This window comes from Gorilla gorilla, chromosome 3 (genome assembly GCF_029281585.2).
Source record: "Gorilla gorilla gorilla isolate KB3781 chromosome 3, NHGRI_mGorGor1-v2.1_pri, whole genome shotgun sequence".
NCBI lineage: Eukaryota > Metazoa > Chordata > Mammalia > Primates > Hominidae > Gorilla > Gorilla gorilla.
Window position 1 is genome coordinate 158,105,437 of NC_073227.2, and position 11,318 is coordinate 158,116,754.

General features: G+C 33.8%; 1 long non-coding RNA gene and 1 pseudogene across 8 annotated transcripts in view; both read right to left on the reverse strand.

Annotated features, from left to right (window-relative positions):
* The window catches only part of LOC115934336 (uncharacterized), a 1,028,101-nt gene extending 1,018,604 nt beyond the window's left edge, over positions 1-9,497 (reverse strand). For 4 of the 8 annotated variants that reach the window (XR_008678952.2, XR_010133508.1, XR_008678954.2 and 1 more), the window contains exons 1-2: positions 9,361-9,456; positions 6,617-6,681 (exon numbers count right to left, since the gene is read on the reverse strand). This is a non-coding gene — a long non-coding RNA (uncharacterized lncRNA). Of the gene's footprint in view, positions 1-6,616; positions 6,682-9,360 lie in introns of all 8 variants that reach the window. The other 4 variants (XR_010133507.1, XR_010133509.1, XR_008678953.2 and 1 more) reach the window with 4 other exon arrangements.
* LOC101126978 (small EDRK-rich factor 1-like) lies at positions 248-434 on the reverse strand (annotated as a pseudogene).
* Positions 9,498-11,318: the final 1,821 nt, after the last annotated feature.

An 11,318-nucleotide genomic window follows, 5' to 3' on the forward strand; every position in this document is an offset into this window, starting at 1 on the left:
CACATCTGTGCCTCCACTCTTATTCTCAATCTTCATATTTGTACATTTTTTTATGGTTAGTGTTTTATTCTTTGAAGAATGCTTCTAAAACATCACACTAAGTCAAGCTGAAAGGTAAAGTTTAAAATAGTTTTTAAAGTATAAGTCATAGTATATGTAATGACTATTCACTCTACAGAATCTTGACCTTAAAGCTTATGACACACCCAGTTGGCCGTAGCACCCATGTTTTCCAAATAGCCAGTCATTATTTTTCTTTTGTCTGCATAGACTTCTCATTAGCTGCCTTCTGCTTTTGTTGCATGAGCTCAGAGTCCCTATGCTTTCTCTGAGAGGTAGTCAACCTATCCTCTTTTCTTTTCCCCTTACTATTTTCCTGGGTTTTCTCCATGTTTTTTCTGGTGAACAAGTTCTCATTGATTTCCATGGGCCATGCCGACCATTGGCAGAGCCTGGAATAAAGCGACTCAGAAAAAGCAACAGCTCCCTGGCACACCAGGCTACCCTCACCACCGTCTTCTTTTCTCTTTCTACATTTATCTGCTAGCTTTTGTTTTCTCCCCTAAGACAACCTGTGTGGGGAAAATTTTCTCAAACCATGGTTTTCCTCTACTCTCATGTCACAACAATCAACACAGAAGACTTCCGTGACAAAATGTAGGGGGGAGTTTCCCCACACACCAAGCGGTGGACACCAGATGAGTGCCCTCCTATTTAATTCCAACACTGTCTATCTGGAGATAGCATATCCCACAGGGTGGGGCTCAGTACCCAAGCCTGCCCCTTGCTCACCAGTCACAATTCTAGGCTTCTGAAATTCTGATTAACTGGCATCAGGCATTGGGGTTCCCATGACTCCCTGTTTTGGTTCAATTAATTTGCTAGAACAACTCACAGAACTGAGGGAAACAATTGCTTACATTTGCTGGTATTGCAAAGGATATCTATGGAGAGTTGCATAGGCAGGCATGTAGAAAACGGTGTGGAGCTCCCATGCCCTCCCTGGGTGTGCCACCCTCCAGGAATCTCCATGTGTTCACCTATCTGGAAGCTCCCTTAACCCAATCCTCTTAGGATTTTATGGAAGCTTCAGGACATCAGTATTCTTTCTGCCTAGAATATAGGGCAGGACCATCTCTGGGAAAGGTCTTAAGACGCACGATCAGAAAGGCCGGGGAAGAGTAGAGTCCTGCCTGGGGTCAGTGAGATAAAGGTAGGAGAAAGGAGGGAAAGAGAAGGTTAGAGGCCTGCGCCTGAGGCCTAACACACCCAACATTATAACAAAAGACTGTAACAAGGGCTACAGAAGTTGTGAGCCAGGAACCTTGGATGAAAGCCAGTATATATCATGACACCACAAAACCAAATCTATCTAATCTCATCATTTGTATGTGACAGTTCTTCCATTTCATTCAATATCCTCCTAACACTAAAATTCTTTCCTGAGCTTATAATTCCCAGAAATAATTTCATTAATTGCAGGTATAGGAAAATCATTTTATAACTCTATTTTTAAAATATTTTATATTTAAATGATGATTTAAAATAGCCTGTTCTGCAAGACGTAATTGCTCCATTAAAAAAAAAAGTAGAAGAAAAAAAAGACCTAGCATGCTACAAAATTTTTATAATACCAAATAAGATGGTACTTGTTGGAAAATAAAGTATGCACAACTGTAAGGGGACATAAAGCTATCAAGAAAACCACAGCTTTGCTACAATCCTTGATTAGCTGAAGTAGCACTGTGGGTGTTTCCTTCAAAGTCAGTTCTTTGCTACCAGATGGAGATGTTCTTGTTTCTTGTTAGATATCCTAGACCATAATTTAATCCATTAGTCAGCAAAGAGTGGAATCATTCCCATACCTACTCCAAACGTTCTCTTTCATTTCTTTCGGGTCTATGCTACAAGTCAATACTTTCCCTATATGATTTCTTCAGGCTTTTTCATTTTATGTTTCAAGACAAACTACGCTTATTAAAAGTGAGGCTTTGGGTTGTACAACATTGTGAATGTACAAAATGCCACTTAATTTCACACTTTACAATGATTGATTTTATGCTATGTGAATTTCACCACAATAAAAACATGAGATTTTTCTCACCAGCAGTGTTGATAAAGCAGCACCAATTTCTATTTATGAATTAAGTACACTGGTGATCTGGTCCTTGCTTTGGTTCAAACATAGAAATAACAACATCTGAGAGACTTTTCCTGACATCCCTAACATTTGTACCCAGTCTTCCTTAAGCTTTCTGGAGCATTGAAAATGAAAATAATAGTTTTCCTCTTTAACATCTCTTTTGCAATTTTGTTTGTGTTAATGTTCTTCTGATCTAATTTTCTTCCTATATTTCTGATTCAAGTTTTGTTTGCTGGTTTTAATTTTTCCACCTATCCTTTTGATGTTAAAATTTCATGTAGTCAATAGACTTTTTCTCTTGCAGTTCTACATTAAGTTTTTGTGCAACTGAAGCTCACACAACACTTCAACGTACATCTACCACTTTGCTACACCTCAAACTAATGCAGTAAATTGTATGCATTCTTTATGGCTATCAAGAGGCTGCTGAATGCTTCTAGATTACATCAGTTTGTTTTGAAGAGTACCATGTTCATTTTCTCCAATCTCAACTGTGCTCTCAGTTATTTCTATGTCTTCAGTCAACTGCACCTCTCATTCTACAGAGCAAACATTTTAAACTTCTAAATATTTTCTCCGAGAAAACTGAATTAATGTAAACTCTACACAAAAAGGCCACATTAGTCATTCTATAAATATATTGTCAGAATTAATGAATGAACACGTAGATCTTACTTCATATTTGGCACCTATATTTTAATTCATTCTTGCCCGCTCTATATTTCTTACAAGTATGTATTTTTTCAATGATTCAGGTATGCAGTAGGTAAATTTCATATTACAGAATACTTTGTTCATTTTTCCCTGCTTCCTTCAGTAAGCCTTAACTGTGAAACAGCTTAATTGCTACTGACAATTATTTCTTAGATGTATAAAAGTCCCCTTTAGACCAATGTCAATGTTTGTTAATCTAACATTACTTTTTTGAAGGAAAATTACTGCTATTAAATGTATACTCGTGGAAGGAAGTAATATTGTAATCAGTTCTGGGGATTCAATTAACTAGGGTGTAATAATACTGTTTGCTTGAAAGAAAACAATTTGTACCTGCATATTTTCATTTGGCTACCTAAAGATCTTTTAAGGGATTATCTGATCATTAGAATGCTTATTATCTTGATAAAATACCCTAGTTTGGTGATTACAAAATAATTTAATGAGATCTTTCTTAGTTAAATTCAAGTATTTTATACAGTATCATAAATTAAAAAAATCTTCCTTACTGATGAATCAATACTATGTGATATCAAGATGATAAAGTTATAGCCCTATTCAATGTCTCTTTTTTCACACAATTTTAAATTAATATCTCTCTGGCCCTATCATTTTTGTAAAAATTTACCTTTATAATTAACTTATTTAAAATGATTTACCACTTCTATTATTGAAATATCGTACATTTGCTATTTTATTACATCATTGTCATTTTATTCAAACTTCTGCCAGTTTGATGCTATTTCTAAAATGACTCAAATATTCTGCATTGAAGCCATTCTATTTTCTTGACTACTTTTCTGAATAAATTATCTTTATCTACATGTTTCTTATCTTTTTTTTCTTTTCTCAAGCAACTGAAATTAAATAAAAGAAAAATAGACAAGCTTTATACTTTCTATCTTTAATTCAAACTATACTTGCTAGAGGCTGATGATTTGTTTCAGAGTTTCTATAAGACAATGAGTAAAACTGAGCCCAAACACCATAACAATACCAAGAGAGAAGCTTTCCCTCACTAACTGCCTTAGTCCATTCACACACTGCTATAAAGAAATAAGTAAAACTGGGTAAATTATAAAGAAAAGAGGTTTAATCCATTCAGTTCCACACTCTGTACAAGCAGCATGACTGGGGAAGACTCAGGAAACTTATAATCATGGCGGAAGGCAAAGGGGAAGCAGGCACATCTTATGTGGCCAGAGAAGGAGGAAAAGCACCAAGGGGAGATGTTACACACTTTTAAACAACCAGATCTCATAAGAACTCACTATCATGAGTACAGCAAAGGAGAAATCTGCCCCCGTGATCTAATAATCTACTACCAAGTCCCTCCCCATCAATGGGGATCACAATTCAACATGAAATTTAGGTGGGGATACAGAGCCAAACCTTATCAGTAATCACCACTCTAGGTTTGTTTTGTTTTTGTTGGTCTTATTTGCAAGAAGTTGGTTTATTCTCCTACCTTCAGCTTCCTTGGCCAAGTCTTTGAAATAACTCCTTTTATCATTGACAAGTTAAGCAGTGAATTCAGTAAAACAACAATTTAGCAGAAAACAAATGCACATATTATTTTACAATTTGGAACAAGAAAAAAAATACATGAGAAAAAGAAAAACATCATTAAAGTCAATATCTTTTGCTCTATGCTAGGGAGTCTTTATTTCCTCTTATTTCACAGACATTCACTATATTCACCATTCACTGAGCTATCTCACCCTGGATTTCTTAGTCTCTTATAAATCCACAAAACAATGCACTGTTTTCTTGATCACTTTTGCATTTCAACTAAGCAGGCTGTTTCTGTAATATACCAATATATTTGTACTATAAAGATCTATGGCTATCCCCACCCCTACCTGGTTTCAACAGCATTTACTTTCTATGTAGTCTTTTATAAAATCCCACTTTGGGAAATCATTTATATTAGTATCTTTTTATCAACAGGAGGAGGTTGTTCACACATATAAATAACCTTGAATGCATTAATATAAACTTGTAATAAGGCAGTATAATTAAAAGAATAAGATGAGTTCAAATTCTAGCTTCAGCATTTAGCATCTGCATGAGATTTTCAGGTTATTTGACTTCCCTAAATCTAAAATTCCACAAACTCCATGAGACGTCATCTGTAAAACATTTTAAAGAAGTTGTGCAGTTCACAGCCTGGGAAGTACTACCTTGCATATGGCAATCTTTCAATGATAGAGCGATACTGATATTATTAGCTTTATGCCCATCTACCTTAGCTGAACAACTTTAAAATGTTGTAAACTATAAGATAACATAAGTCACAACAACTCCAGTTGATCCATTTTCTGCTCCCATTCATTTTAAGTACTCTGTGTAAGAAGTAGCACCAAAATTTGACACACAACTCATTTTAATGTCAAAATTTAAAAAAAATTATAAATCTGTGACATACCTTTTATATAATACCATGTGAAAAATGAGGAATAATTAACTATCTACTTCATGGGTATGAATCCATGAAGCTAAGATTAATAATTTTAACTTCATATGGTAATATCCTTCTCCAATAATACTTTATAACTTCAAAACCGTTTAGAACACAGAATGTAAAGGCACAACAGAAATCTGCTAAGCATAACTTCATTACTCTAATTCATCATAATTAACACACAATTTTAAATAATTAACTTACCTTTGCTCAGCCTGTTTTTTTTCTTGAACATTTTACATTAGAGCTAATATGATATGCACCATAGAGAAGCTGAGAAAAGTTTTTACTGAAGACAAATTTAACTCCAGCTCAACAGAAGAAAGTCAAAATAAAGGCGCAATGTTAACTATTAGTGTGGAGTTGCTCACTGTCCTTGGTACTTCTAAGTTGTCTTTCAAAAGTGTAAGATTGAAAGGAGGTTAGAGTATGGTCTCTGATTTGTAGTATTTGTTCTGAATTGTCTGGAATTCTATTTGTTTTCTTGCCTAGTGCTGACATGGGTTTGATGGCTTTAAGTTTTTTGTCATTGTCCCCACAGGATTCTTTCCTTATCAGCTCTTGGCAGATTGCAACCATTTAAGGAAAAACTTCTTTACTGGCTATCAACCTTATTTTCATAGCTTCTTATTTCTCAATGTCAAATGTATTGTGTACATTAAAAAAAGTGCAATCATCCATGCCAGGCAATTGTAAGTAGAATTGTATTTTACGTGATACAGCAAATGAAATTGACCTTGGTAAGCCTCATGACTTGTCAGAAATATGGCCATTCCTTCAATTCGAGTTTTATTCACAGAATGCAAGAGCTAAGCTTAAAGAAGGTATACTGTTTTAAGAAGAGAAAGTCACAGCTATTTCTTAAGAACAATGGCATTTGTGCCCTCTTCAGTAGATGACAGTGTGCTATTTTATTTGAACAAAATGACCAGCATCTACTATTCTTTCATGTTCTGCAGCGGTAATTTCCAAACTGTGGTCTCTTGCCAAGCAGCAGTGGCACTGGCAGGGTAGTCATTCAAAATTCAAAATTTCAGACCCCACCCCTCAAAACTACTGAATTCTGGGGTGGGGCCCAGCTGTCTGGTTGGTTTTAAACCAGGTGATTCTGGTGCACACTAAAGTTTGGGAACCACTAGGATAAGCTATAAACCAAAATTACAAGCAAGATGAGTTTACATACTTTAGTTACCATTTATTTTTGCAACCACCCTGGTTATAAAACTAGTTCTGTGAAAATAAATAAATAAATGGTCACTCAACATTGTGATTGAGAGAAAACTACTAAATTATACCTTGAAAATTCGAAGCCCATCAACTCCTAGTAGGTTGTAAAAAGTCCACCAAGGAAGAAAAAAAACTGAAATGAAATAATGCATAGAGTAAGCAGCAAAACAAAACCTTAAAAGGAGAACATCAAAAGTCAGAAAGAAAATAATTCCAGTCCCAAACCTTGCAATGTTCCCTTTGCCTCACTGATAGTCATAAACAACTCAGTCATTTAATACCCAACAAGACAAGCATTTGCTACACGCATATTGGATATATTTTCTACAACATAGTATATGAAAACAGTGAATCCATTCACCATTATAAAAAAGTACTCACTGCCCAGCAATTTCTTGAGAAAATATTGCTAGATTTGATAATATCTTTATAAATAAGACTGAAAAGTGGAGAGCTCTACAGAACTTAATAGTTGAGACAGAATCAGGGAATTGGAAAAGAAATGCATTTTGTCTTCAGTCATTTGCATAACAGCAGTTTTATTTTAAAAGGTTTCTTGCTGAAACTAGAAATGCTTTGAAGAGAAACAATAAGAATCTTCATTTTGAAATCAGCTAAGCAAGAGTGAAAATACTGCCAAGTGGACTGGCTGCATGTCAGGATCACTGTAAAAATAAGTTGTGGTGAACTCAGGCCTGAGTCAAAGGCTATGGCCACAAAGGGCAGGATAATGGCTGAGTGATGGAGATCACATTCCATTCAAATCACTATGAAAATAGAAAGCAAATATGAAGAATGAAACTTCAATGTGCACTGAAAATTATAAGCAGTTCAGTAAGAGAATGGAAGGTTTGGTCTTTCTTCAACAAGAAAAGATATACAAAATAGTGTATCATTTTTCTTCAAATTCATGAATCATCAACTACGCATGCTACCAATTGCATCGTGATCATTTCACTGACCTGTGTAATTTTTAAAATTAAAATTAATACAAAGAATTATTTTTAAATATTTTAAATATTTTAAATATTTTTAAAATCTTACATCCTTATAATATCTATTTTACAATGAAGGGTCCCCTTTATTATCAGATGGCCAAATTTTAAAACAAGATTTAATTTGGAGACAAACATAACATGACTTGCAAAGAACAATCTTGAACACATACAGCTTTTCAAATCCTCAAGCCTCACATGATATTGTTTCCTATATATAATTAATAACAAATTAACTATCTCAAAAAAGTTTTGTTCATCTAATGCTTAAGCAAACTTAAAGAACATATTCTGCTATTGGCCACTGCATTTCCTACTTATTGGTAATTTTCTCTATCAGTCTTTGAGATTAATTTTTATTGTTTTATGAAGGCAATTTAGATGTTGATCTAAATAAGAGAAAATATATCTAGAGCTCACAACTTAAATACATGCTATCAATTGCTATTTTTCTACTTGAAACCAAATTAATATAAATAATGCATCTATTCTACCCACTAAAGAATAACTTTCTATACAGTCTTGAAAATGATAATGTTTTAGAATTATAAAAAAACTTACTGAAATACTATTCAGTTCAATTCCCATTTCACAGATAAGAAAACTGAATTTCAAATTATAGTAATATGTCCTGTATTACATAGCGGCCAAATTAAAGCTGAAACAATTTCCAGTAGATTTTAAACTCTTTGGGGAAAGACACTTTATTTTTTTAACCCTTAAATTATACTGGGCATATATAGTCCAGTGCCTTGCACATATAGTTACCCTATAATTTTTTAATAAATTATCTCCAATTTAGGGTTTTTCAAATAGAAAACTAGGAATGCTATAATAATATTCATAAAATCTTGAGTTATATTTCATCTCAATTAAATTTGAACTTCTCCAATATATAAGAATAATACCCTATTTGTTGTTTGGGTCTCAGAACACAGTATAGAAAATGTTTAATAAATGAAGTTGAATTAATGAATATATAAAACATAATATATCAATTAAAATAATATTGATGAATACATATTAGTATTAATGGATATTATATCAATCAACTAATAATTGAATATGTAGAAATATATATTACATGTATAATATGTAATTTGTATACATATATGTATATACATTTAAAAGAAAGCAAACTATGAAACCAGATGTAATTATCAGTTTCTCTGTCATCTTAGCAATACTATAGTACAGTTAATAAATCAAATAATCTAAGTGTTGCTGTGAAGGTATTTTGTAGATGTAGTTAACATTTATAATCAATTGACTTTTAAGTAAAAAAGATTGCCCTAGATAATGTGAGTGGGCCTTGTCCAATCAGTTGAAGACCATAAGAGCAAAAGCTGAAGTTTCCCAGAGAACAAGGATTTCTGCCTCTAAACTATAACATAGAAATTCTGCCTGCATTTCCAGACTACTGGCCTGCCTGATAGATTTTCAACTTGTCAGCCCCATGATCATATGAGCCTAGTCCTTAAAATAATACATTTTTTAAATAATGCATACATTCCTTGAAATAATACAAAAGAATACGTATATTCTATCGATTCTGTTTCTCTGGAGAACCCTAAACATTATACCAGAATTATAAAATCAACTTGAGAAATATCTGATACCTCCTTCTACTAGTTTTATTAGAATATTATTGCATTCTTCACATTAGGTATTCTAAACTATTTTGCAATACACAATTAGAAAACATAAAATATATAATATTTTGCTGATTAGTTGGTGTATTTGTCCATTTTCACACTGCTGTAAATAACTTCCTGATAATGGGTAATTTACAAAGGAAAGAGATTTAACTGACTCACAGTTCTGCATGGCTGGGGGGGCCTCAGGAAACTTACAATCAAGGCATAAGGGGAAGCAGGCACTTCTTACATGGTGGCAGATGAGAGAGAGAGCATGCACAAGAAAAACTGCCACTTTTAAAACCATCAGATCTCCTGAGACTCACTCACTATAAGGAGAAAAGAATGGGGGAAACCACTCCCATAATTTAATCACCTCCCACCAGGATCCTCCCTTGACACAAAGGGATTACAATTCAAAATGAAATTTGGGTGGGGACACAGAGCCAAACCATATCAGTTGGCCAAAAATGTGTGTAACCTCACTCTTTCTTTTCTTTCTTTCAAACAAAACATTCATAATCATAGCCAGGATTTTTATTAGGTTATGATTTGTATGAAAATATTAGGGTCCTTTAACATGCAAACATGATTTTACATATTCCCACTTTTTGACCTGCTCTAAATATTTAATACCTTGAATATAATCACCTACTTTTCTGTGGTGTGGCTATAACATGTGACAGATATAATATTTTATAACATATTCCATTCCAAATTAAAACATTTATATTTACCTGAGTTACATTTTAAAAAACAAACAAAAAGAACAAATTTGTTTAAACCAGACATCTGCACTAGTTGTTTTACCCCCTGGTAAGTATGTGTTTTGAGAAAAGGCTTAACTGAAACCATCTGTTGATGACTCATTCACTCTTGAATCATCTAAAATATTTTTTCTCCAATTTATACCAATGCATAACAAAATGTCTTTCAAAATTTCTGAACTACATTTTTTCATTAAAAACAGAAAGCCGAGCAAAGAAAAAAAAAAAAAGAATGGATTAGGTACAAGTCAGAGTTCTAAACACTAATTTTCACTTGTTTTTAAGTGAGATTCATATTAACCCACTTTTGTTTAAATATTGAGACTTTCTGTTGATTTCACTGTGATGAAAGCCTGGCTGGTGCAGTAGACCATTATATTTGAAAAACTCCTCACATATATTTTAAAAGCTCATGCCTTGCAGTGTATACCTAAAATCCCACAATAAGTAGAGGATAGATAGATCTGCAAAACCAAAGCCCACTGTATTAATTTTCTGCTGCTGCATAACAAACTACCAGAGGCTTACCAGCTTAAAACAACACACATTTTATTATCTTGCAGTTTCTGTGGTCAGGAGCATGGCTTAGCTGAGTACTTTTGCTCAGGGTCTCATAAGGCTACTGTGGAGGTGTTGGGGGAATGTTTTTCATTTGGAATCTTGACTGGGGAAGAATCCACTTCCAAGCTCTTTCTTTTAGCAGAATTCATTTCCTTATGGCTTCATGACTGAGAGTCCCAGCATTTTGCTGGCTATAAACTCGAGGGGTTTTTCCTGTCCTAGAGACCACTCACAGTTCCTAAAAACCAACAGTAGTTCCTTGCCGCATAGCCTCCCCCAAATTGATTGTTGACTTCATTGGGCCAGAAAGGTGAATCTCTATTTCATTTTGCCACGATACATCATACCTTACCTTATGTAAGGTAATGTAATCACAGAACTGACCTTCTATCACCTTATCATTTTTGCCATGTATATATGATATATATATGCATATTCATTTCTATTGGTTAGAAATCAGTTTTAAAAGTTTTAGTCTCACACCCATTCAAGGGGGGAAGGTTTACACAGAGGCACAGACACCAGGAGATGGAAACCAATGCGATTTGCCTGAAGGTCTGTCTATCACACCCAAACTCAGCGTACATTTTTCCCAGGAGATTTAAAATATTCTCAGAGGCTTCAAGCATTCATATATTTATAATTTATTTTTACCAAATGCACAAATAAAAACACATGGAAAAAAATGTAGCTGATAATCTCATTGGTTCAAAGTGAAAATCCAAATACCCGATTCTACAATGGCTCTATTTGAGTCTTATTTGTGTATTTTTAATTCTTAGAAAATTATTATTATTTATACCATCGAAG